The sequence below is a fragment of the Balaenoptera physalus genome, assembly GCF_965194825.1.
Source record: "Balaenoptera physalus genome assembly, chromosome: 8".
Taxonomy (NCBI): domain Eukaryota; kingdom Metazoa; phylum Chordata; class Mammalia; order Artiodactyla; family Balaenopteridae; genus Balaenoptera; species Balaenoptera physalus.
Genome location: NC_138887.1, coordinates 65,869,051 through 65,890,773, shown reverse-complemented (window position 1 = coordinate 65,890,773; position 21,723 = coordinate 65,869,051). Strand labels below are relative to the sequence as shown.

The 21,723-nt window shown below is 38.8% G+C and overlaps 1 long non-coding RNA gene across 2 annotated transcripts in view; it reads right to left on the bottom strand.

Moving 5' to 3' along the window:
* The window catches only part of LOC309665579, a 227,053-nt gene that overhangs the window by 177,712 nt on the left and 27,618 nt on the right, over window positions 1-21,723 (bottom strand). For both annotated transcript variants that reach the window (XR_014266525.1, XR_014266526.1), the window contains exon 3: window positions 11,511-11,559. This is a non-coding gene — a long non-coding RNA (uncharacterized lncRNA). The remainder of the gene's footprint in view (window positions 1-11,510; window positions 11,560-21,723) is intronic.

Sequence of the window (21,723 nt, the reverse complement as noted above, 5' to 3'; positions counted from 1 at the left end):
GCTCAGCAAATTAGTAGACTGTCCTTGTGCAAAAATCTCTTTCATCAATCTAATAGTTTGTCTACCCAACTATAGGCTTTAAGACCTCTGCCAAATTAGCGTTTTGTTTTGTTACTCTTAATAAGAATTACCTCTTAGTAATAGATTCATACACAGACGTTTAGTTTAGCACTTTGGACTTCTGTGACAATAGTGAGAATATGTTAATTTTTTTTTAAGTCTTCAAAGTTAATAAACCTGAGAGGGTAAAGAAAACTTTCATTCTTTCTGGATAATTCTGCCACCAGGAAAACAATATACCTCTAGTGTCTGAATAAGGTTTTAACAACATGTTTTTTAAAAATTGATTCTTTCTCTTTTGTTTTACAGAAGCCTCAAGATAATGGGTGCTAAACATTCTTAAACCCATTGAGAAGTTTGATACCATCTATACAAGGCTTGCTAAAAGGTGGTAAAAAAATTATTTTCTTTTTTTTATTAAATTTTAACCCTGACTGCAGGAATTGGAATTTTAAAATAAGATTTTGTATAAGAGCTGTTGGTGAGTATTGAATCCCACTCAGTCCCCAGGCAGGAAGGGTTAGGGATGCTTTCCCTCAGCTCAAACCCCAGGAATGTGGCTTCACTGGAACCACTTAAGGAGCTGAAGCTTCTGCCCCAGCTACTGACAGAGGACAATGGAATATGGAAAAACTCTATTCTGATGGAAGACAAAGAAAGACTGCCGGGCTTCCCTGGTGGCGCAGTGGTTGAGAATCTGTCTGCCAATGCAGGGGACACGGGTTCGAGCCTTGGTCTGGGAAGATCCCACGTGCCGCGGAGCAGCTGGGCCCGTGAGCCACAACTACTGAGCCTGCGCGTCTGGAGCCGGTGCTCCGCAACAAGAGAGGCTGCGATAGTGAGGGGCCCGCGCACCGCGATGAAGAGTGGCCCCCGCTTGCCACAGCTGGAGAAAGCCCTCACACAGAAACGAAGACCCAACACAGCCATAAATAAATAAATAAACAAATATTTTAAAAGAAAAGAAAAGAAAAGAAAGACTGCCACCAAGAAAGATAGCAAAAGAGTTTCTTGGTGCAACGTATGTGTGAGAGTTTACTGTGAATGCAAGAGCAAAGAGCTAGGCTTGGGGTTCTCTAAATACTGCCCAAGATGACCACCTCAAGGAACACAGTAACCTTAACAAAGGAGTGTGCCACTAGAGTCCCATGGACCGAGGGAGAGCATCACATAAGCATGCAGCCACAATGATGAACTTCCTAGTATATCAAAAGAACTGCAGGTTAGATACCCCAGTGATTTGGGGTTGGAGGGTGGGCAGTTTTCAAATAATGCACTAAAGTTTGCCAAGAAAAAGTGTCAGCTTTTTAAAAAAGAAAACAACCTGCCATGTGCAGAGAACACAGACATCAGCTCATTTCAGCCCTGATCAAATAATGCCTTTTCTTTCCTCTGACCTCCTCCCTCTCCCTCAGCCCCCTCCTCCACCAAAGGGGTCAGAAACTGCAGTTAGCAAGCTGAAGGAGGAGAGGGCACAGAAGCAGGAAGTAGAGAATCAGAAACAGAGCTCACCAGGTCTGCCTTCCCCACTTCAGGCCTTCTTTTGGACAGACCTAAGCTGGAAGAGATGAGCTGCCTCAACTTCAAATAATAATCAAGGTTATTACTACGTGGAAGTGGGGATTTTAATGACCAACATAAAACCTCTTGGGTGGCTAGAAGAGCACAAAAGGTTTCCCTTCCTGGAATTCATGCAGGGCCAGAAAAGAATCTGTCCCACTGAACAGGTTGGAACAGGAAGTGGGGAAAAGATTAAAGCTGTCTTATGATTCTCTAGAAGACTTGCTCGTTCACTATAGCAAGATTATTTGCCACATCAGAATTCCAATAAGTTCTGTCTTCTGGTCTTCATGATAGGTATTCCAAGAAACAATGAGGAAAAGAGCACACAATTTTTTGATATCGACATGGTTCAGTGGGAAGAAGAGTTAGGGACAAGTCATGAAAGATTCCTCAGTTTCTCTAGCCAAGTCCCTCACCAACTCAGACTCAGGCAGGCAAACAATAGTGTGAATTCACTTTGCTGCCCAGAATTCAGTATCAGCTGAGGCTGAGTTTGCTTTCTCCCTCCCTTAACCCCTTCCCCCCCATGATTTCTCCTAATGGCCCAAACTGAACAGTTTCTTTTTTGACTGTGTAATGGTAATCTGCTTTCCCAGAGAGATCTGGACCTGGACCCTCTGTCCCACATGCCCTGACACGAGTCAGGGTCACTTTCCCAATAGACAAATCTCCTAGGCTCTGCCTGCCTGACAGCACATTCTATCCACCATCTGTGTTTCCTCTGCCCTGCCCCACTGACCAGATTCCACCTCTTTATAGCAACACCCGCCCACAATCCCGCCACACCCATGGGGAAGAGCCTGCAGCCATGAAGACTTTCTCAGCTCTGACTTCAGCCTCTACCCACCAGCCTTTGCGCCTAAGATCCCAGTATGCCTTGCATCTGAACCCATAGAAAGTTGGAGCAAAAAAAGAACTTGGAATGACTCATTTGCAACTATTTGTCATTAAAAGTGGCACAACCCTTAAAGAAGAAAGGTGGGAGGTAAAAATTGGGACCTCTCTTATCACATAAGACTAGGAAAGTAGCCACAAAGTGTTCATAATGTTCCTCAGTGGTTATCACTTCAAATCAGACTCAGACCAGGAAGATGCAAGGATAATCATGAAATATGAGGCGCATTGCTGCCGAGCACCAGTTAGTTCCAAATGTGTTCATTTATTCATTTGCAGTAACAGCCTCTGAAATCAGTGAAGTGGTCTCTAGGAAGTAGAGGAATAAAATAATTTTCCAACTCTCATAGTCAGAGGGCTAATTCAAGTTTCAAAAGCAACACTAACTTGCTTAAAGTACCATAAAAAGGGAGAGAGTGGAAATTCCAACCTGCTTGAATCACTGTCCGCTGCAAGTTCCCTTAATGATTTCCAGCTGCCTCCATTTAAGTTGTTGCTTCCACAGAACTTTCATACAAACTTGGAACATTTTAAAGTAAAAAAAAAAAAAAAAAAAAAAAACCCTTACTTTTCCCTCAACTGCATTCTAACCAAAAGCAGATTTCTCTTGGATTATATAAGAATATGATGAGCTGGAAGGGAGCAGGGGAGGGGAAAGGAGTAAGGCGTCGGCCTCGGCTTTTTTGCAGTCTCCACAAACCATTCCACAGGAGGCACAAAGGAAAATGTGGAAACCCAGGGAGAAGCCCACACCCTTGTGGAAAGTCAAAAAATGCTTTTACTTCAACATACCACTGCATTCCTAAGTGAAGAAAAACTATGCAGAATTAAGGCACCATGAAATAATTACCTCCAAAGTCGTATAAGTTAAAATTTTAAGTGTGTGTGTGTGTGTGTGTGTGTGGTGTGTGTGTGGTGTGTGTGTGTGATGTGTGTGTGGTGTGTGTGTGTGTGATGTGTGTGTGGTGTGTGTGTGTGATGTGTGTGTGGTGTGTGTGTGTGATGTGTGTGTGTGTGGTGTGTGTGTGATGTGTGTGTGGTGTGTGTGTGTGGTGTGTGTGTGATGTATGTGTGATGTGTGTGTGTGGTGTGTGTGTGATATGTGTGTGTGCATGTGTGGGGGGTGTTTGTGTGATGTGTGTGTGTACGTGAGTGTGATGTGTGTGTGTGTGTGTGTGTGGTGAGTAAGTGGAAGTATTTACAGACAAAATTGTACTGGCCAAATAGCCTGTAACCCCAAATAATTCATTCTTTGCATGTGGGAGGGAGTGGAGAACAATGGAAACGTGGATACACAATATAATAAAAGGTTAGATATTAACTATTGAATAAGGTATTTTGTTACAAATCATGAGCTTGAGGTTTCATGCCCCTTTAAGGTCGTAGTTTTCTTTCCAACATGGTCGTATGCCCTTAAAAAGTAAAGAGCAACCATTTCTTAGTAATCTTTGTCTTCCACCACAGCCCCTAGCACTAGCATCTCAATGAAAACACGTTAAAGTAGACAAAGGAAAATTTTCAGAGACTGCTGTTAGTTAAGCAATAGGATATGTGGATGGAGAAAATACAGATGGCTTGAGAATAGATGAAATAATAGATTCTTTCATTCTTATGATTCCATGAATCTATAATTTTTTCACATATCATTAAGTTTTCCATGTAGATATGGTCCTACACTGTAGGGCAGAAAGGAAACTTAATAGGTCCTCAAATTTTCCTCTAAAAACTATCCCAGACTACTGAAAATCTACTTTCCTTTAAAAAAAAGAGTTCTATAAATTAACCTGTTAATATTTTTTTCTGTAAGGAAAAACTCTGTCTACCCCAAATCCTTTATTTTGCACATTGAATCAAGAAACTTACATCTTTGATGGTGGGGGGAGGGATTCTTAACAATATTAACCAACTCATAATAATGTTCTATTTAAAATCCAAAACAGGTACAAAGGATGTACAAGAAAGAATAGCTAAGTCAGTCTTTGAGTCACTTCTCATCCTCATCTTCATTCATTTTGACAATTATTTTTGAGTACTTAGGGTGAAGCAGATGTTGAAAATCCCATAGATGTTCCTCATAAATCTCATTTCTATCATTTAGGAGCAACTGGAGACTCTAGAATTTCTATCTATAAGGGCCCTGGGGGTAATAATCTGGTTGGCTGGCAAGGATGTCAACTTCTGAAGCTGCAGTGAATATTGAGGGCACTGTTTTACTTGCATTGCATCTTTATTTGAGGGCTTGAAGGGTTAAATCCCCCCCTCCTCAAGCCACTTGGTACTGTCCCTGTTGAGGATCTCGTTTTAATAAATTTTTGAAATTTTATTCTGAATCTTTCCAAGCTCCCAATATTATTCTCAAGTTCTAGTGCCAAAAATTGTACAGAAGACTCTAATGTGGGTAAGCACATTAGATGAAGACAAATTCATCAGTTTATAATTGCTGGGTTTTGCTTATTTGTAAGCCTCAGTAATTACACTTTTCAAACAAATTCACTGTTCTTTTGATTCCTTATGACTAGATAATTTTAGCTGACTATCACTGCAAACAATCATTTATTTTCAAAAAAGTGTTCTGCATATGAAAGCTGTCAATAATATAGAATGTGAGTATATTATATCTGTACTGATCCTTTCTTTTGCCTACTCTTTCTATACATACCTACCCCTTCCGTTTCTTCTCTTATTTTTCTTTCTGTTAAATATATTAATACATAAAATACTATTAATAAATATTCCTGTGCCACATTTTTTTCTTTCATGGTCTGTGTGTTTTACCTTCTTTACTAGATGTGAGTTTCTTAATTATAAAGACATTGCCTAGTTCATCTTTGCATCTCACTGGCCAGCATCTGGCACATAGAAAATATTAAGAATGGTTTGTTGAGTGAATGAATGAAAATACCAAAACCTGAACCCTGGAAGAAAGATATAAAATAAATCTTTAAAACTTTAATAAATGGATTCAAAACGTGTTTCAGATAAACTATTAGCAAGTCCTCAAGTGTAACACTTCTAGGAGGCCCACTAGGGAGGGTCAACATAACCCCATAAGGGCATAAACACAGCTGTTGTTCTCTTCAGGATATGATTAGTTTTGATTTATTGCACACATCCACCTGCAAGGCTTCTCAAGCACACAGAGTCATAATCTCCAAAGTCACCTGGTGACAAGTGAGTCCCTCAGCTCCATTGCTCACCTGGATCAACAGCTCTCATTTATCTGTCAGGCAGCTCGGAACTGCTCGCAGCCTCAAGGCCCACAAACTTAGGCTTTGTCAAATCAAATGGGTAGTAATTTACAATTTAAGTATCTTTTACAGAATAGTGAGTTATTTCTCTTCTTCATCTTTTTTCCTCACAAAATAAAACCTTGGAATTATGGACCACAAATAGATATATAGTTAGTGCTTTTCTCTTTGAGAAGATAGGTGCCTTATCCTGTCATTGGTCACAAGGAAGATGAGGCAGGGAATTTAAAGGATCCAAGTAAACATATCAACACTTCCCCCAGAAGGGCTCAAAGTGCATGGATTGGTTGCATATGGCAAGCCACAGAATGTACCAGAAGAAAGGAGGGAAATCAGGTAAAACTCAGTTTTGAAACTGAGATAGAAATGTACAATAGGAATGAAAGACAGAATGTCCACAAGGAAAGCTGTGCTCCCTGAGGAGTTAAATCCTGAATCCTGAGATAGTAAATTCTAATCAGGCTTTAAATCAGATCAAGTTACCTCATGTACATATAACTTACCTCTTCTGTGAAGTTTGTTCTTACTTCCAACTAAAATAATGCATGGACAATAAACACTTGACCACGTGCAAAGAATACCACAAATGAAGAGCAGACCCAAAAAATATGATTCCCCAACGGAAAAAGGAAACTATCCTTGTAGTTATCCTACATTATAAACACCACTTAACACAGGATCCCTGAGTAAAGTATGCCTTGCAATTAATAGTCTCATCCATATACAAAGTCTGGCCCCTTTCATCTTTTCCTAGCAGTCTCTGCAAAGAGAAGGGAGCATTTCAAAAATTTATTTACCCACTGATAGAACACTGAATTAGGAATTAAAATTCATGTTCGAATCCTGGTTCACTCTCTTAGCACTGTGTGATTTTTTAGTAAATTACTTAAGATCTCTTGAATTTTTTTTAATGATAAAATGGGGAGGTTAATGACACTTGCCCTAATAACCTCCCATATGGCTGAGATAATCAAATGAGATGTTATATTTAAATGTGCTTTGCGAGCTCTAAACTGTCATGCAAATATAAGATATTAATTGAATACATTTGATAACATAAATGGCTTTCATAGAAATTTTTCTACCATTCTATAAGACAGAAAACTGCTGTGAATCTTTCCTATAACAAAAGAGCATAAAAATAAATAGCTCTAATGATACTTAAACAGCTTTGCCCTATCTACAAACCATCTGTCCCTACTAAAAACAGCTACTAAAATTACAGAGGTAAGCAAGTTCTTCCAGGTAGTTCCTTTCTCTTGTTTCATTGAGCTTTGGGGAAATATTTTTTAAGTTCTAGTCTATTCCTCCTAACGGGTTTCTGATGTACATATGAAGAATAACTCTCCAGACGCTCACTCTTTCCAGAAAGTATTTACTTAGAGAAAATTAGAATTTAATTTATACTGGATGATCAATACAGACCTTTATGCATGCAATACATCTAATACACTGCAGCCAGATTCATTTCCCTAGTCAGTGATTAATTGCCTTCTCTGTCCCAGGCGCTGGAGAAGGTGTCTGGAATACAGCGGAGAGCACAGTGGGCAGGGTCTCTGCCCTTCTAAATGTCAAATCCGTAGTTTTGTTTCAGAGCTCATCTTTCTCCACCTCCGTGACATTTGATTTTGCTGTCAATTCACCTTCTTGAAACTTTCTTCTCTCTCAACTTTGAAGACATTATTCTTCCTTAATGTAGCGGATACCACTGGCCAAATGCACCAACCTGAATTTCCAACCTCTTCTCCTTCATCACCCTCCATCTAGGGCTAGAGATGTGATGCAGTTCTGATTAATTAGATGTAAGATGAAGTCTATGCCGATGTTCCTGCAGTACATAGGAAGCACTCCTTCCTCTTACTGATTCCTTCTGCTAAAATGTAGATTACTAAATAGAGCTATAGTCACCAACATGCAACCATGGGGAAAAGTCATGGCAGTTACAGTCTAGGAGTTAATTACACTCAGCTAAGTCAAATTCACTGTCAGTCACAGCTTACATCTCCTCAAAGAGACCTCCCCAAACCTCCCAATCTAAATTAGCACCTCCTACTAGATATTTTCAGAGCACTTTGTGATCTTCCTTAATATAACCTATATATTTTTAGTTCTATATTTCACTGTGTTAGTATTTATTTTACATCTTTCTCCTCCACTGGAAAGCAAAGGAATAATTAAGTCTTTCTATAGCCATTCCACATTCAGTGCCTCACAGATTATCTCGCACATGTTATGTGCTTAGCAAATACGTATTGAAATTTGATGACTTCTCTAGACTTATGTTTCAAATTACCTTCTGGGTATCTCTATTTGAATATTTTGCAGCGCTTTCAAAACAAAGATCCAAAGTAGATTTTATTTTTACTGAATTTCTATTCCCAGTTAATGGCATCACCTGAGACCAAAGCCAGAAACCTCCAAATCCTCCTTACCTTTGACTCCTCCACTCCCCCTTGCAACCAGCTTGTATCTAAGCCCTCCCAGTTCTGTCAATTTAATATTTCTTCACCCTCCTCTTCATCCCCTTGGTACTGTGCATCCTTCCTTACTTCAAGCCCTCATTATACCTGCATTACTACAGTATTACTATTGCGGTAGGCTGCTCATTCATCTTCCTGTGTATTTGAATTCCATCCTTATTAATGATCTTCAACTAAGTATCATGCCCATTTTACAGATCAGAAAGACTAAGGTTCCAAGAGTTCAAGAAACTTACCTCAGGTCACCCAACTAGTAAGTAGCAGAGCTGGAATTTATACTGGTCTATATCCCTAAATCAGGAGACTTGGGAGAGATCTTCTAGACCTCAGCATGACCAAAAGCCCCAATCTAGGCAACCTGAATTATAAGACTATGTTTATACCTGGATGACCCCCAGAAGTCTGTGCATTTCTTGGGAACAGAGAAAAGATTTTCATTTCGTCCCTCTCCATCATCCATCACCGCCCCTTCCCCAGGACACTGCATAGTATTTGCTCCATTGTAGATTAGATTATCAAAGGATGTTTGAGACAGAAAGGAGAAAAACAAAGGAAAGAGAAATAAGGAAGGATTCTTCCAAGGGAGAGAGAGGGAGAGGGGTCCAAAGCAATAAGACATAAGAGAGAAAGAGAAAGGAACAGGAAACATAACTGACTTAATTTAGATTCTTGTTCAGAAGTTATGTTTTTTCAAAAAATGTTAGTTTGAATTTTGGCTGGTGTTTTACTTAGTTCAGCACAGGGAAAACTCCAACTTGGCCTTTTCCCTCAGGAACATTTATGAAGAGTTAAGAGTTAAATGATGATGTGAAGAAAGTCAATTCACATATACCCTTCCTCAAAGTAAAAGTTAGCAGCTAAGTGCCACCAAGTAAATCACCTCTCCTCTAAAAGCTCTACCCTCTCCCCTTCAAAACAATTATAGTCTAAAAAGCCAGAATGATTTGTCACATTTTTATGTTTTTACCATTTTGTGCTTTAAAAGTAATTTGGGACTGTATTTAGGGCTGCAATTTCTCCTCTATAGCAACTAAATACCTTAAACCTTTCAGTCTGATAATTAACCTACCAAACTATTTCACCCAAATAATCTTCTGGAAATTTAACAATGTACCCCCCAAATCTTTTGTAGGCTGGTTTTGCCTCAGCACCACTAACTCACTCAGTATCATGTTTCTCATAGGCGGCAGCTGAAATGAAATATGCATACTATGTAATTGGAAAAAGATTCTGTCTCATTTGCCTCAGCTGTTCTTCCTTGCTGGAAATGCAGAGGGAAAGAAGGCAGTAAGAAAACCTTCCTGCTGACAGTTTAGAAGAAAAGCCGTCATCACAGGGCCACATCAGCAGGGGTGGGCCTGAGTTCTCTGCAGGCTTCTCACAAGGCCCTTAGACCCCAAGACACTCATCATGGTCCCTTGACACTAAATGAGAAAAGTTTCAATAAAACAATATGGTGTGCAATTACAAAACACATCTTAAGTGCCCCCTACTCATTGGGTCTGTTCCATTTCCAAAATGCTCTTGTTCTGCTTTTCAAAAAAAAAAAAAAGAAAAAAAAATTACCTCTAGCCAAAGTGCCACATGTGCAGAGAAATAACACATTCTGTTTTTATTTTTTTATGTGTTTCCATAATCCTGGTAATAAAACATATTAAAATGAGACTCTCCCTCATTAGACTGGGGTTTATATGGGAAACAATTTAAAATTTTATAAATTTGCTATCACTTATAGTTTCAGTTCTCTATTATTTAGAATTTAATTGTTCAATTCATGAAATAGTTATAGCTAGCGCTTATTATACTTTCCACGTGCCAGGCACTGTTCTAAGTAACTCATGTATATTAATTGTGCCCTCAAAAGATCCTATGAGGTAGGTGCTATTATTATCACTCCTATCTTTACAGATAACTGAAGCACAGCGAGGTTAAAAAACTTGCCCACATCACCAGCTAGTAAGTGGTGCCAACACCATAGTGCCTCTTACTTAGATAGGCTATCATTTATGTGTCCACTACTTCTTTTTTTCCTCCTTTCTGTGTTCCCTTTGGGGCCATTTTATTCATGTGTCCTTTTAGCAAATACTTACCATTAGAGAATGTCATCAGTATATGGAGGAGATACGAGGCACACCCCCAAAGTCACGAGAGAGGAAAATAAAGTGGGCTCAGAGAATCCTTCAGAAATGTGGCAGAAGCAGTCAGTGCTCCCTGAATATCCATGGGTTCCTTACTTTTCCAGCTTTCCTTGAAGTTGGAGGGAGCCATGTGACAAGCTCTGGCCAATGAGCAGAAGTAAGTGAAGTGAGAAAGTGTACAGGAAGACAGAGCATTCAACTATGTCAAATGCCACTGGTAGGTCAAATATGGTGGGAATTGAGAATTGATTGCGATATTTAGCCATGTGGAGGCTATTATTGAGCATGATAAAAATAGTTTCTCTATAGAAAGTCATTAGCAGCATTATTGAGCCAACAATATAGAGTACAAGAAACTACTTCACCAGTGGATACAGAAGACGGGTATACAGAAGTTAATCAATAATTGGTATTGAGTTATAGAACCTAGATCCTTCTCCTCAAACGTATGTGGTTCTCTTACCTAAGCCACTCAGAATCCTCTTTTGCTTTCCTTGTTCTGTTACACATCCCCATATTCACACACATATATCAAGTTGTCGTAAATTGAATTATTGGTCCAAAGTCTTTTGCTCTCCTATAGTAGTGCTATCCACCTGTAGTTTTGCCATGGTCTTATGGTAAATAGAGTATACTTCTAAGCCCCTTAACTTTGGACTTGATCATATAATTTGCTTTGGCCAGTGGGACAGAACAAAGACAACCTCAGCCTAAAAATCAAAATTTGCAAAAAACAAAACAAAAATGAAAATGAGCAAACCAAGCCAAACAAAAACACATAGATACAGAGAACAAATTAGTGGTTACCAGAGGGGAAGGGGAATGAGGGGAGGGCAAAATGGGTAAAGGGGGTTAATTGTATGGTGACAGATGAAAACGAAACTTTTGGTGGTGAGCGTGCTGTAGTGTATAAAGTGGAAATATAATGTTGTACACATGAAACTTATATAATGTTATAAACAATGATACCTCAATTTCTAAATTAAATAAATAAAATTTGAAGACAGAAAAAGAAATTGAAATTTACCTGAGCAATTGGACTTGCCCTCTTGCAGGTCTACATAGCCCTGAGATAGTCCACACACCCAGTATATTCCACTGGTCCCATATAGACACCCCAAACTAACCTGCAACCTGGAATCCAGTCCAGCCGACATCAGCCAAACTTCAGGTGACCTGCAAAGGCATGAGTGAGAAATAAATGAATTTTTTGCTAGAAGCTGGCAAACTTTGCAGTGCTTGTTATACAGCATTACTGTGAACATAGCTGACTGAAACAAAATTAAAGTTATAAATCTCTCAAATGTCCTGAAAAAAACAAGGCAAAAAGTTTTGCCTGGACTGTTCTCTAATTATAAGCCTCAGATTGACTCCTAAGTGCATAAAGCCACTCCACCCAATACCCACACCACACAGTAAAATTGCTTCGTTCTCCTCTTAAAAAATCAAAGACTTTAAGAACTATAAGGGGCCTGAGTCGTCACATCCAACCACTTCTTTTTTTACATCTGAGAATACCCAGGAGGTGAATGACATGTCAAATATCACACTACTAATCAGACAGAATAGCTATTAGAACCCAGATTCTTGATGGTTATTTCAGTACTATTTCCACTGTGTCACACCACCTGTCTGAATTCCAAACTGAGAACACTCAGGTTCAAGCTATATTCAGAAACAAGAAATCTAGGACTCAATACTATAAACACTCATTCTCTTGTCACCCACAGTATCCTCTTTCCTTTTTTATAAACTCCTTTCTGTCAGTGTCTGAACCACTCCAACACACACACACACACACACACACACACACACACAAAGAGTTGAATTCGGTCTTTAGACTTGGTTTTGAGTATGATTCTATATCCTCTGAAAATCTTGGTTCTATCAACAATTAACATACATGTTTCAAATTTTTCACTGGACGATAGTAAAAAAAAAAGTGGTGTGCCTAGTAGAATTATAAAATTATTGGACTAACAACTCATTTTACAGGCAAGAAAATTGAGCCCTAAAAAAAGTAAGATGATTTGCCCAAAGCCATACAACTGGATGGCAGAAAAGAAGAGACTGGATCTCAGGATTCTTGACTCCTCTGTAGCATACCTCCCAATCCCTACCATTTATAACAGTGTACATATATCTGTGCCTTTATGGCTATTAACTTCATTACTTCAGGAGAAAATAATTTTGGATTACTTTTTCAATATAGCAGTTCTTTTTTTTCTAGAATGGAGATAGAGGTTTTTGTTTTAGAATGTAATCCAAGTATTCTTGAGGGATTTCAAAAGTTACTATGACTTTTACTCTTCCTAAAAGACCATCAATCTCTCAAGAGGATAGTGACTTGCCTTTGCACTGCTGTGCTTTGAAACAAAAGGATAATTTGTATATTTAAAAGGCACCTTTCATCTTCTCATCTGCAGAGCTCAGCACTTACAAAACAACTAATTAATTGTTTCTTCACCTTTTGTCTCCTTAGAAAAGAGGAGAAATTCACACACTCAAAAACTAAGTCATTTGCACAAGGTTGGACAAGATGTCACTAATTTAGCACATTGCTTCTAAAAAGCTCTGGTACGAACTTTTGTATATTAGTATTACTAATAATAACTCCTACAAAACTAGCATTCATTGAAGTTATACTGTGTTCTAGATACCATGATATAACTTTCATGTGCATTAACTTATTTATTCCATGATTATTGTATCTTAGTATGTAATATTATTATCCTCATTTTACAGCTGAGGAAGATGAATCTTAGAGGTGTTAAACAACTTCTCCACGGGGACACAGGGGAAAGAACATGCCCAATTTCTGGCGAAGATGTCATGTGTTTCTTAAAAACTATTACCAATTCAGGACAAGGAAAGGATCTTGATTCTAGCACTGAAAGAGTAAACAGAATGGTTTCTGGGGTTTTATGGTATATTGCTACATATACACATAGCTACTTGTTTGAGGCACTGTGAACCTATGGATTTGAGCTACTTCATTGAGGTAAATTAAAAATTAGTCTTTGATGTTAGAAGTTAGGATGCGGTTTCCTTTGAAGGGGAAGGAGTACTCCCGACTTGGAGGGAAGCCCACGGGGTCTTCTGTAGCATGAGTGATGTTCTATACTGTGTTGTGGGTGGTTGTTAGGTAGGTGGGTTTACTTTGTGAAAATTCATTGGGAAGGATACTTATGATTTATGTAGTTTTCTGTATGTTATATGTCATTAAAGTTCACATTAAAGTTAACCTTTGAAAATGCCTAAAAACATATTCAGCATAGAACCACTGTCTACCTCTGAGGAAATGTTACATTTACCAGCAGTGAAGCACATGAGGCAGCATAACAGAGGTTATGCATATGGACGTTGACGATGACAGGTCTTGTTCAGTTCCATCCCAATTAAGGATTTCTAAGCTTCAACATTCTTGCTTATGAAAATGAAAGGACTGAGTTCAATGAGATCTATTACAGTCTCAGCTATATTCTTTGTTACTTCCTCTTCCAAAGGTTTTTGTTTACCTTGTTAGTCCAAAAAACAGACACTAAGATGGAATTAAATGTGCAATAGATTTATTGGGGAAAACGTCGGAGGAGGCTGAGAAAGATGTCAGACTGCAATGCAAGTCTGAACTTCATGAAGGTGAGAGGGCAGGGGTCATTGCAACAGATAACGCTTGAAAAGAACCAGGTTTGGGGAGAGGGAGAAATAATGAATTCAGTTTTGGCATATTGAGCTCAAGGTGATCTTTAGACATCAATCCTAAGATGTCAAAGGGAAATATGGGTCTGGAGTGGGCTGCAGTTGCACCTTTGGGCATATAGGTGGTAATAGAAGCCAGAGGCATAATGAGAAAGCCTAGGGACATAGTACCAATTGGAAAGAAAAAAGGACTCAAGCACTGAAAAATTCAGATAATTTAAAGTCAGGAGAGAGAAGGATGAACCTGCAAAGATAACAAGTCAACAAGGAGGCAGGAAGAAAGCAGAAAAGGATTGTGTCCAGACAGTGAAGGAAAATAAGAAATGCTCAGCAGTGACAAATGCCACAGGGAGGTCAAGTTATAAGCAGCCTGAAACTGTCCATTGGATTTAGAGACCTGGGGGCCCTTGTTGATCTGAACAAGAACTATCATAGTTTAGTGATGGGGACAGGCCACTCTCCCTATTGAGTGGTGGTGGGTATGGGTAGGGAGACAGAGGTGGAGACAGTGTACAAATCTAAAGGGCAAGTGAGCAGATGGGCTTTCAAGAGGATGCAAACAGTTCCTCTGTTAGACAGCAGGAAAGGAGAATAGATTAGATACAGGTGTAGGCAGAGATACATTTGGAAATGGGAACATGAGAGATCACAATCTTATCTAACAGTTTCCATTTTCTCTGTGAAAATACTATCTTTGGAGAGCAATGGAAAGGATAGAAATATTGAGGATTATGGAGAACAGAGGATTTGAAAGTCTTTTCAGAAAATGTGGGTGGGAATTGACCAAAAGTCATGCAGCAAGTTAAATGCCCATTTGCAGTTGTTGACTCTACATTTATAGAATATCCAGTGAGGCCTGCTGTGCTACCTTCTACAGTCAGGTTGGGCTGTTAGCTGCAAACACAGGGAGGGCAGATCTTTGGGTTAATCTGGGGCTGACTTTATGCCTGATGGGTGCAATGAAGAGCCAAAGGTGAATGCGTTTAGTGGTACTGGCCATCGTGTTACTGAAGTCATAATGCATGGATCGTGGTTGAGAAGGAAAGTGACAAAAGGAAAGGAACAATGGATTGACAGAAGTCAAGCAGTCATGGAGAGAACCCCAGCGCCTGAAAATCCTTGCCCTCTAGCTTGAAACAACTCTTCTAAGACCTATCAGTTTGGTTCCCAGGAAAAATCATGTTATAAATCTTATGTTTGAGAAATCAACTATATTTATGTCAGAAAACACAATGACAAAATCCTTGCCTTCATGAAGTTTTGTATTCTAGGAAGTCAGAATAACAATATTTATTCTGGAGAAATACTATCCAACAGAAATATCATGGGAACCATATAAGTAATTTTAAATATTCTAGTAGTCATATTAAAAGAAGTGAAGAAAACAGGTAGACTTGCCAGATAAAAAACAGGAATATGCTTGTACTAAAAAATCATTCCTTGTTTATCTGAAATTCAAATTTAACTGGGCATGTTGTTCTTTTATTTGGTAAATCTGTCCATCTAAACAGGTGAAATAAATCTTAAGATTCTGTATCTTTTTATCATTTCCACATGTAATAAATGTTTTAAAAACTGAGATATTTTACATTTTAATTAATTTAAAGTAAATAAAATTTAAAATTCACTTTCTTATTCATACTTGCCGCACTTCAGGTGTTCAGTAGCTGCATGTGGCCAGTGGCTACTGTACTGGTCTGCTGAGTTCTAGACTATAAACTCCTGATGTCATGGACGATGCTCACCTTTGTAATCTCCCCCACTGACTAGCATAAGAGCAAGTCTCCATAATTACCACCAACAGAAGGAGTTACATTTGAATAGAAAAGATATATAATAATGGGCAGAAAAGAGAAGTAGTATACGTGTTGAACAAAACAGCCTTCTACAAACCAAAGAAATTATACCCTTTGGACAGAAACATATATGAAAAAGATGGTCCTTAGAGAAACAGTTTCATAACCAACTGGAATCTAATTTTAAAAGAAACACTTTTAAAAGTGTACTTCAGCAATATATACAGAGAAAAGGAAAAGGTGTTTTTAAGAAAGTTTCTATCCCATTCATGCACCAGACATTTTTTTCTCTGTGTTTTGCATGGAGCTTAATCCCTAACATGAATATATGCTCCACAGAAACAGCATAAGAAACTCCATCTCTGTAAACACTACAAGGACAAACTCTCCCTAAGAATTCCACAGAGCAAAGAGTCATGAAGTTGGGTATCTCTGATGAGCATGGTTATTTTCTTTAAATCCTCTCAGGGTGTTTTCTGTTTTCCAAAATGAAAGCAACCTGGAAATTATTTACTTCTCTGTGGAGACCCAGAAGAGTAATGGCAGACTGAAAGCTCACAAAAGAGAAGGCTGAAGCTGTCCTTTTCCTCAGGGGAAAATAATCTGAGTCTGATGCAACGTCGTCTTTTTTTCCTTGCCATTCTTTTTATCTGCCAAAGCTGTGCTCTCTTAGAGCATTCATCAGGCCACTCTTTCTTGGTTAGCAGAGAGAACCCTGTATGAATTCTAACCCCACAATATGATCCATCTTGGAGAAAGGAAATACAGTGAAAGAGGAGAGGGAGATAATTCTCGTATCGATATTTACATTTCCCAGAACATATAAAACTACCATTTGAAATTAATTGCTCGCAGACCAGGCTCCCACTGAGAAAACGTTGTTTATTCAGAGAGAAAACTGACCTGGAGCCTCTTTGAATCAGAGACACTGTTTTAATTATTCTTTTCTCTTCACTCGTCAAATGAGCCCCCATAATGGCTCGGTTTCTTAAAAGTTCCCCCTCTTTTGTATTTTTAGTCGGCTGAAGTTTAGAATTCATTATATCATTTTTAATTAGTTAAAAGGTTAATTTTATAAACCTCTGAAATGACAAAACAATAATTGGTTTCCCCAATCTATAAATGGATTTTTTTCAGTAACAATTATAGGACCAATTTTTGAAGTTAGAATCTACCTGTAGTGCTCAGATTAAAGTCCCAGTCTGTGGGAGAGGATGGTATACAAATTTTAATGATTTTACAGTGGTTGGGTAACGATTGAACATTGGAAAGATGACACCTAAGTATTGGGTTGGCCAAAAAGTTCCTTCGGTTTTAAAGTAAAAATAAAAGACACATTTTTCATTTTCACCAAGAACTTTATTGAACAATGTATTCACCCTTTTGTTCCACTACATTCTGCCATTTTCCAGGCAACTTCATAATTCCATCTTCCCAAAACTTTTTATCTTTCCGAGCAAATAACTGTTCCAGGTGCCTTTTACAGTCTTCCACGGAATTGACATTTTTTCCATTAAGAGAATTTTGTAAAGATCGAAATAAATGGAAATCCAAAGGTGCAATGTCTGGTGAATATGGCAGATGAATCAGAACTTCCCAGCCAAGCTGTAACAGTTTCTGCCTGGTCATCAAAGAAACATGCGCTCTTGTGTTATCCTGATGGAAAATTATGTGTTTTCTGTTGACTAATTCTGGATGCTTTTCGTCGAGTGCTGCTTTCAGTTGATCTAACTGGGAGCAGTACTCGTTGGAATTAATTGTTTGGTTTTCTGGAAGGAGCTCATCATAGAGGACTCCCTTCCAATCCCACCATATACACAACATCACCTTCTTTGGATGAAGACCGGCCTTTGCTGAGGTTGGTGGTGGTTCATTTCGCTTGCCCCACAATCTCTTCTGTTCCACATTGTTGTACTGTATCCACTTTTCATCGCCTGTCACAATTTGTTTTAAAAACAGACCGTTTTTGTTACATTTCAGTAGAGAATGGCATGTGGAATACAGTCAAGAAGGTTTTTTTCACTTAACTTATGTGGAACCCAAACATCAAAGCAATAAACCTAACCAAGCCGGTGCAAATGATTTTCAACGCTTGATTTGGATATTTTGAGTAAGTTGGCTATCTGCCATGTGGTATAACATTGATTGTTCTCAATTAATGTCTCCATTTGATCGCTATCAACTTCAACTGGTCTACTTGACTGTGGAGCATCGTCCAGTGAGAAATCTCCAGCACAAAACTTCACAAACCACTTTTGACACGTTCGATCAGTCACAGCACCTTCTCCATACACTGCACAAATCTTTTTTTGTGTTTCTGTTGCGTTTTTACCTTTCTTGAAATAGTAAAGCATAATGTGCCAAAAATGTTGCTTTTTTCTTCCACCTTCAATATTAAAATGGCTAAACAAAAATTCACCAATTTTGATTTTTCTTTAATGCATGCTAATATGACAGCTGTCATAATACAATCTAACAAAATTTTTTCAAATGGAGTTAAAGACAACTAAGCGCTACTAGAGCCATTTTATGGAAAAAAAACAAACAAACTTTTTGGCAAACCCGATGTACTACCCACTGGTAGTTTTTTGAGGCATGAACTCAGGAGCAATAACCTGAAAAGAAAGGTCACCATTTTGTGAAGAATCATTTACTTCCACTACTTAGCATTTACTAAGAACGGACAAATTATGAGTCTGTCCGTACATTGAACACTCAAGAACAACCCTTTTCATCTCTGTCTTCTCTTAATCTTCCAAATCAGTATAATAACCCTACAAAAAGAAAACATGGCCTAAGATGGAATTAGAGTCCTGGGTGAAAATAATTCAACTCTCCTTCATCCTAAAAATAATGTATTACCAGCTCTGTTATACATGCATGAAATTGTTGGGAGACAATTCTTTATGGGTCTCACGTTTCTGCACATTTTGCAAGAGAAGCCCTGATTGCTCTTTTATTCTGGACTATATTTTCAAGGATGTTTGTACCATGAACAACCTTGGAAGAAAAACATGTTTATCATCTAGTAAAATAGACAGCAAACACAGGAAAGCTTACTGCTTGTTGTAAAAGATTCGGGTTCCCTAAATTCAGGGTTTCTCTCCTATAATGCAACCTACTGCATGTGCAGATATCATCTGTTTTTTTTAAATCACCCTGTGGCACTCAGAGAATTGGGGGGGAAAAAAACTTATATTCTGACCATTGTTATTACTGCGAGTAATAAACAGTCTGTCTCTCACCCAGCAGTCTTTTGTCTTCTACCAGTATCCATGAAACTGTGGCAGTCTTACTTGTTAGTTTGCAAGCAAGGCAAAATCTCAAAGCTTTAACAGTTCTTAACAAGAATCAGCTAGGAAAAGATGCACAGAAAGACAGGCTTTACCACTCAAATGCTCCTGATATATTCCTTCAAGCTGAGGCTGGAGAGGACCAGAAAGTGAGGGATTTCTGGAGCACAGGTTCTCAACACTGATGGACAACTTTTCATCACTGTACAGTTTGGGCTCAATATGTGAAATGTATTTTTGCTGCAACTAAGGACATGAACCCTTATGGTGTGGCCCACCTGATAGGATACTGAACTCACCTGACCATGCAGTATACTATAGAATAGAGTATATTTGCTGAGAGTAAGAAAAGAGAGGTTAAACTCGATCTAGCATGAAAGAGTAACTGAGCATTCACTGCAACATGTGAGGATCTTCCTTCAAAAATGCAAAAGTATTGTCAGAGTATTCAAAAAACTTGATTCAAATAGGGATTCAAGCTGAAGGCCCTAAGTGTGACCAGTTGAAGAGTGTGGTTACTTCAGTACTTTTTTTTTTTTTAGTTTTCCAAAACTTTCCCTTTTAAAAATAAAAACTGTTTTCACCTGTTCATCTTTTCAAGTGTGCTGATTTGAGAATCTAGAATTCAAAAGCGTGCCACAAAGACGTAAATGATGTGAACCACAGATCTAGAATGTCCACAGCTATGGGGTGGGTTGGCATTGCCAAGCCCAGTATCCCCAAAGAAACCCACCCCCCAATTCACCCTCACCTCCATGAGGTTGATTCTCACAGGAAGTTATGAGTCACACCAGGGTCTAAATACAGAGCTGAGCAAGCAAACGGTACTTATTCAGGACCATTTTCCTTGGTGTCCTTTAAGAAGCTATGGGAAATGCCTTCTCCTCATCCTTCTAAGTCCCCCTCTAATTCTCAACACAAACTCACTGTAGGTGCTATATGAACAGATTTAGAGATATAAGCCCCAGACCTCATATATAAAGCTTTCCCGTCATACCCAAGGGATAAGATAAGAGAGATACAGTCCACTATCCCTGCCAGAGGGAGGCCTCCAGGAGAAGGTCTTGGGCCTCTGGAGAGAAATGCCAAGATACGGGAGGGATTCCACAATACCACAGACAGTAAGTGACATGATGCAGGAAGGAGGAAAGACCAATCAGTTTAGCTGAGCGCATCCCTGCCCTGCCCTGTGAAGAATGTGGCAGACACGTGGGAGAGCTCCCCACCTCCAGTCAGAACGCACTGCTGCCCTCAGATATTTTGGGTCCTCCAAAATGATAAAGTAAAAAGAATAGCCTCTGTGCCTATGAAGTCCTGGAGGTTGAGCCACAGGAAGTGACCTCCTCTGACACTACCTGAAGAACAAAGAAAAGTGATTTCTCTTAGGAAGAACTTCACTCTTCACCTTTGATTAAAAGTAGGACAATAAATAAATAAACAGATAAATATTTTAGGTGAATGTGCTAATTGACCACCTGCTATGTTTACAATTTGACTTCATAGAGGAAAACCCTGCTGTCTTTCTATTAAGAAGCCTTAAGCGATAAAGCCCTTTTCAGGGAAGTCCAATTTGAGGATGGCTATGTTTTAATGAAGACTTTTGACCCCTGGGAAATATAAGAAGGAACATCCAGAAATCATGATAATAGATTTTCTGTCTTTTAGTCCTGATGGGAAAGCTTATTTTGAAGAATTTTAATTCTAAATGAAGATACAACAGATGACAGAACTGATTAACACCTAAGAGTTCGATTCTTCTCCAGCAATCTATTCAGGTTTTGATTCCCTATTAAAACTCAACACTTAGGTCCACCAGTGAGAGAAGGAAAAAAAATAATGTCTCTTGCTTCGAAGTCATAATGGCCTCCAGCTCTGCTTTGCCCACTTTAAGTAGATTGCTTGGTTTGGCCACTTACAGTGTTTTTTCTGGAAACCACTCATACTTCTTCTGGGTTGCACTCCTAAACCACTGGAAGTCGTCTGGCTAAGAAGGAATTAGAGTCCAAGTACTTTTTCATGACTTTATTTTACCTGCTCCTTTTGAGCACCCTGCCCTTTAACAAACAGAGAAAACAAACTTATTGACAACTTCTTTACAACAATGTCCTTACAGGAAGATTTTGTTGTTAATCATTCTTTCTTCCCAAGTTTTACTGCAAAAGAAGCAACCCTGCGGAATCCAGCTGGTGACTCCCATGGAAAAGTTTACCACAGAAACATTTGCAATCAGTTAAGACTTTGTACCCATAATGCTTAGCAAAGGAAGCTGAAGACAATTCGGAATGGAAATCGAATTCTATACGCCAAACCTTGGAGCTAAGCTCTGAAGAATCACCCACAGGAGATGTGTATTTTTTTCATTGTTTTTTGCCTGGTGAATGCAGATGACCATGTCTTTAAGATTTTTATTCACTGTATTTGTGTCTGCATCTGTATAGAACATTATCTTCCACTTGGCAGGTCACCTAGACTTGCCCACATCTGTTTCTGCTTTCATTTCTGTTACCCTATTCATTTCTGGCCAGCAGTCAAAAAGAACTGCAAGTTTATAA